The sequence below is a fragment of the Haliaeetus leucocephalus genome, unplaced genomic scaffold, assembly GCF_000737465.1.
Source record: "Haliaeetus leucocephalus isolate CR32 unplaced genomic scaffold, Haliaeetus_leucocephalus-4.0 Scaffold932, whole genome shotgun sequence".
Lineage (NCBI taxonomy): Eukaryota > Metazoa > Chordata > Aves > Accipitriformes > Accipitridae > Haliaeetus > Haliaeetus leucocephalus.
The window spans coordinates 9,811,595-9,818,275 of NW_010973368.1; positions in this window are offsets into that span (position 1 = coordinate 9,811,595).

Genomic DNA, 6,681 nt, shown 5'->3' on the forward strand with positions numbered 1-6,681 from the left:
GGCCGAGCCGCCCGGGGCCAAGCTACGCTTCTTCCTCTCATTGTTAGCCGCCGTTGGCCTGGAGGGCTCCGCCTGGGGACCTCTAGTGGCAGCGCCGCGCCGCCTGAAAGGAAAAAGAAAACAAGCACCTACGGTTTTTTCAGGCCGGTATGTATTAGTAGCACATTTTACAAGGCACAGTTTGATTTATGAAGACTCTTAGAATTACCAGAGAGGAGTAACACGAAGACATCCATTTATTTGGAGTGGGGGAATTGGAAGAAGTAGTCTTCCTAGCGCACCTGTTTTTAAACTCAAAGATATAGCTATAAACAAAGAGATGGCCACATACTACTTGCACATTTATATACATACCTAGAAAGTTAATGTTACTCAACACAACCACAAACTCTTTAGGTTGAAGACCTCGTATCAGACTCCCGACTCCCTTGTAAGCGGCACGGCAAAGAAGAAAGGGAGGCGGAAAGGCACTACAGGCCTAAAATGGGGAGAAAGAGGAGGCAGCACAGCATTTTTCCTCAATGATATCTTTGCAACCCTACTCCAAAGAATGACCATAAACATATTTCATGACCACGCTTCTAATAACCTGGAAGCAGTTCTACCATCCTACACAATCCCCATCCTCAACAGATACCACTTAAATGAATCAAAAAAAACCCTGACCCAAACACCAACTAATTTATTTTTGGGTGCAGCTGCAGAATAGCAACAGGTTTCCCTGAAAATTTTAGGGATACACAGGGACTCCTCAGTCTATTACTCACTCTGCACTTTGATCCTCCAATTCCTGCCCCCCTAGAGCAGCATGCAGGGAATACTCTACAGACAGAAGCTTTTAGTTTCCTGCCCACTGCCAGCAGAATCTCGCACTGGGTTTATTCCTGGCAGAGTAACTTTTGGCTGACTGACCTCAGCTCACGTCCCCAGGGCCCGTTTTCCAATACATTCTGTGCAGAGTTACGTACTTTCTTTGGTGCTGCAGCAATGAGAGAAACCAACTCACTCATCTTTTACAAAGCTGCAGTCAGAAGTCCAATGCTGTTTTAATCTCCGTTTTTACATAGTACCACTGAATATGAGAGACTTTCAAACTTTCATGCCCCCATCAGGCCCTTAGAAAAGTATTCTAAGGGCATGGGAAAAAAAGTATTAAAAAAAAAAAATCACTAACCAGAGGCTGACCTGACAGGTGAAATTTCCAAACCACCTAATGTTGACATGAGGCAATCTCAAACTTTAAGTTATTTCACTATGCAATGCAGCAATGCAAACATAGGAAGTTTAGAGCAGAATTTTCAGAACATGCCAGGAGTGCTCTTCAGGTTATGATCTGTTGTTTGCATTTACTGCTCTACTGACCATTTACCCTAAATGATTTCATTTTAATTTAGTACATGTCTGACATCATCTTCATTACTTCTGAAACACATTTATAATAAGGAAAACTTAAGTAACTAACTTCCAGTCCATGTCACAAAAGACCAACTATAAAATAAAAATTCCTGACATATAATAAATATTGTAGAATAAAGGCAAGTTTGATGAATAACACTGAGGTATCATTCAGTAACTTCTGCTGCTAGCCATGTGTACTTCTTGAAGACAGAGCTGTGCTGTTTTTATTCAGCAGCTGTGCATTCTGCAATGCTAGGTGCTGTCGTATTTGCCTTCTGCATTACTTAAATTCGGACACATCTGCATTGTTATAAAGCTACTTTAGCAAAAAGGAACTACATACCACCAGGAGTTACAAATGCAACTGATGACCTCTACAGTAACAAGCCTTTATTTAGCAAGCCTGGAATTTTCACGCAACAGCTAAAAATGTCTTTAGTGGTCAAACTTTGTACATTCATATTTCAACACAAACATGTAGTTTCAAAAATGTTATATTAGAATTTCAGCAACATGGCTGTGACTGACACATGATTACTGAGCACTGTGGTATCTTTACCTACACCTCCCACTCCCCCCTCAATAATTAGCATTTTACTTTACAAAGATTTTTTTAAACAGCCTGCGTGAATGACAGCATGCAAAATAAAACTGTGATACATGATGGTGAAAAAGGGTTCCTATTATTTCAAATGCTTAAAATACATATATTTATTTCAGAAATATTTGGAGAGCCAAAAAATCAGAATACTCCACCCTCCCCTTGTTTTACCAGTTAATCTTTGACATGACTCCTGGACTAAAAGAGCAGCAATAAGTGCCTATCTCAAACCTCCCCTACTTCCAGAAGCACAGTTCTACAGCCTTTACTTTTCAAAAAGGAAATATGCTTGAAACTCCTCAGTCTTGCGGTACACAGCAGAGATCACCCGCTGTTTTTTTTACTGTGCCTGCTGTTTTCCCCTTACCTTGTGCAGCGATCCAAAGACACTGAGTTTCCTTTCACATACGTGTATCCAAAAAAACCCCACAGTGCTCCAAGACTTTTTCTCCCGGAGCCATCTCATCTGTATTCCTCAGGAACTGACTTTCTGTGTTCCTCTTGCCCGAAACAGCTGCTATCTCGGCTAACCCACCTTCTTCTCAGATCACTCATAGTGAAAACATTCCTCACTTCCTGTCTCAAAAAACTTGCTCTGGATATCATTCCACTGGGTAAAGAGCTAGAGGTGGAAGAAAATATTACAACAAAATAAACCTGTGCCAGCCAGCAATTCAGGCAGCCTCTTTGATGTGATGCTGCACTGCATGAGCGCAAAGTGCGTTCTCGGGAATATTTTCAAATCGCCCGTCTCTGTGTGCCTCTGTGTGTGTGCATTTAATTTCTTTTCCTGGAGGCGTTCCCCTCGCTCTATCCATGCGGAAGGATACGCTGAAAGAATTAAAGCAAAGGCCCGTATGCTTGTAGCCCATTACCTCAGAGAGTTGGAATGCCTGGCAGGGAGAATGTCAGCAATGAACAGCTGCTTCTCTGGCTACAGGGGCATTACAGAAATAGGGGTTACAACAAATAGCAGGCAATCCTTGCTTTTTTTAATCGTATGATCATTTATTTTAAGCCTTTCCAATTAAGTCAAATCTCTTACCAAAAATTCTGTTGGTCTGATTTTCACGCAGCTTGGAAATATTTTCAAGGTTTAATCTGTATGTGCTGTACCAAATGACCTATGCACATACATTTATGTCTGCAGCTAAAAACAAAAGTCCTTGCAGGGTTTCAGCTGTTGGTAATATACACAGCAAGAAAACACAGACTAAAGACTGATCTTTCAGCCCGTCTGGACTTAAAACTCCCAAAGGTGTCAGTAGAAATTATGCCTTTAGTAACAACTGTCTTAGCAAGCATCAAATGCCTATCAATTAAGTAATACTTACAGTGTTTAACCAATGCAAACAACATATAAGGGGCTGCACTCCAGTCCCATAAATATATGGAGACCTCTGTGTCTGTGCTTGCACACCTGTGAAATCAACAATTGTTGTATGCAATTTGGAATTTCACGGCTCTCCACATTGCGTGAGCCAGGCAAAAGTATATACAAACTTGAAACATGTCAGGGATGAGGAAAAAGGTAAAGTGAATATGTGAACGCTGACTCATAACTGTAAAATTTAGAAAGTGTTTTGGTAATGTAAAGCACACAAACATGCTACTATCTGAGCAGGTCTAACCTGCAGATCTACTATGCAAATAACATGTTACTCAGGAGGACAATAATCTCATCTGAAATACATAGGTAATTTTGTACTATGAAGAATTCTTCTGAGTTATTTCTCTTAGGCACAATGGTCTTTCCTCAGATCAGGGGAATATCTCCTTTTTTTTTCCCCTCCATACATCAGCCATAGTTATGATGAGCAGTCCATAAACCAAAAAAAAAGAATTTATTCAGGGAAATTTTATATTGAGTAAAATAAACTAACTTTGAACTAACCTAAATTGATACCCTTTTCTAATGGTATCTGCTACAGGCCAGAACTATGGTTACTTGCCAGAGAGAAGTGACTGATACAATGCATGACAAATCCAAGCCATGAAATTTTAGGGTAACAGAGGCAACCCCTCCTATTTCTAAACAATTGATACTGGAAACAAGGTCTCAATTCTCTTATCTGTCACATTTCCTATTCTAAATCTTGATCACACCCATTTCCTGCCTTATTCCCTGTCTAGAAGTTGCATTTATTAGTCTTCTTACTTTCCATAGTTAGTCCTTGCTACATTTTCTTTCTTTGCATTTAAAGACAACACCTCATCTTAAAGAGACATCTAGGACACTGTCAATATACTCCTCTGCAGCCTACATTTTCTCCTTTTGAAGCTCTTCAAACTTTCATTCCTGAATTAATTTTTTTTCTTCCGCTTCCTATAAACCCAGTTTGTATCCTAACTTTGTGGTTTTCTGCACTTTTTCCATTTTGCCCTATCTCATTTTTTTGCCTCATCTGCTGTCCAGTAGCTGCTTTGCTCCAACTATCAACTCTAATAAAAAAGGACAAAGATGTCCATGAACATGTGATGAGCTCTGATACAGACACCTCCATAAGACAGACTGATTGCCTCAGGGCACTATACTGTGCTTCTGCTTCTCTCCTCTAGCTCCTGGTCAACACTCATGACATGCATGGGTAGAAACACCTGCATCTTTTGCTGTACTCTTTATTCTCTTGTTGAAGATTATGGGAGGAAAAGACTAATATCCTACAGCTGAATGTTGCAGCCCTTGTTCTGTAAGTACAAACAGAAGTTTCGGCCCATTGGGTTAAATACTGCCTGCCCATAGTGGAACAGGGATAAATCTATTTTGTTCTTATTGACATCTTCCCTTCTGGGACAGTTTTGATTTTTTTTCCTTTTTCCCATCCTGGTCCAAATATGTGATTGCAGTTGAGTGTATCAGCCAACAGGGTGAAGGTTGACGCAAGTATTCACCTTGTTCTGATTCTGGGAACTCTGTCCAGCATCAGGTCTTTGCATTGACTAATGGTAAGACAGAAAATTGGAAGTGAGCTAAACAGGAAGCAGAATCGGTCACCCTCCAGACAGAACAGTGCTATGCATCTATATAGCCCAGTGGGGAGTTTTCCATTTGTGATAAAAACTCAGGCAGGATAATCTAGAAACTACTAGTTAAAGGGGCATTCCCAGGATGCTGAAGCTATGAAGAAGTCATGTGGAAAAATACCTTGATTTACTCACTAGCCATGCAAAATTGTGACTTCATGAACTGAAAAGTCAGAATGCTTCTGATTCTACATGTGACTCTTAAAAGATGTTCTCTGAACAAATTCACTTTATTCATCACTTCTATGTTTTGGTTCTGTGTCTGAAGCCTCCCTGTTTTTTCATCATTCCATTTCTTATTTGTGAAAAAGCAAGAGATTGCTGGGTCTTCATGCATCATGACATCTTTCTGAATGGTAGTGGAGAGAATGGAAGGTGCTAGAAAAATGAGCATACCTGCTTGAAGCCTGAAATTTCATGTTTGCAAGATTAATTTTTACTTATAAGGCACTGTAAAATGATGAACCATATTCTACTAAGTAACTAATTAAGGTTATGGAATTTTCCTATTAGAAGAAAACTGGCAGTTATCCTACGCATAATGCAGTGCTGAACTTGAAGCAATGAGCTCCTGTCGGTATTCACAAATGATACTTTTTTTTAAAACACAAAATTTCTTTTGAAAGTAAATCCATTAGTTAGGGAATAAACTCAATTCCTATTTCTGTTCTTCAATAATTATTTTTCTTGGTCCAATAATAAAGTAATACAACTTATCTGAAATCTTAAGAGAGCAAAATGTGTCTCTTGAAGGTTAAAACGGAATGTTGTAATTAATCTGTTACTAGTTGTATCTCACTGTAACACCAGTGTAAGTATAGTCAGGCAAACGGCTCAGATCATTAACAATAATTACTCTAGGCTATCTCTGTATGATGTTTGGTTTATATTAGGAGCAGTGATGCAGAAAGAGATTAATACAGCTGTTAACGACAACGCCTGCAGTTTATTTTACCCAGTGGCATTACTTGTAAAAGACCCTTTATCTGTAGGCTGGGCTTTCTATAATGTTGCTACTCACTAGATCAGCTGAAGTGAAGCTGGGACATAGCTGCAAAAGATAAAAACAGTATGGCTCAAACGCGACTTCGACATAGTTCAACCTCCCTCTGCAACTGGTCCCTTGTAGCACTAAGGCTAGCAGATGCTGCAGCCTCTAAGAAAAAACAACCCCAAACCATGTTGTTTTCATTCTTCTTATCAATCTAACATGGGGTCACAAAACTAAAATTCAGTAGTAAAACACTTTTATAATATAGCGGTAGTTACGTACGGCATTAAAAGTTACTTTCATGCTTTGTGTATTGCTATACCATACTTGGTTTTTAACAACTAGATATTTAAATCCTCAATTTTTGTACTTCTTGAGAAGGAGCTTTAATATTAAAACAACCTTGCAGTTAATCTTAGGGTACTCATCCTAAGCCACGTGGCGGGACTTTGTAAACCAGTTTTACAAAAACTGGCAACTGGCTGAGCGCAACACTCGACTAATTACGAGCAGACCCTCTGACACGCAACTGTTCAGAAATACGCTAGGAGACACGTTGACGCTCTTCCCTGCAGGGCCAGGCTCCCGAGCGCGTCTGGCTGCCTGCCGCTTGCAGACCGAGGCAGGCCGCAGCCGCCGCCTCTCGAGCGGTTTGCGGCGACGGCCG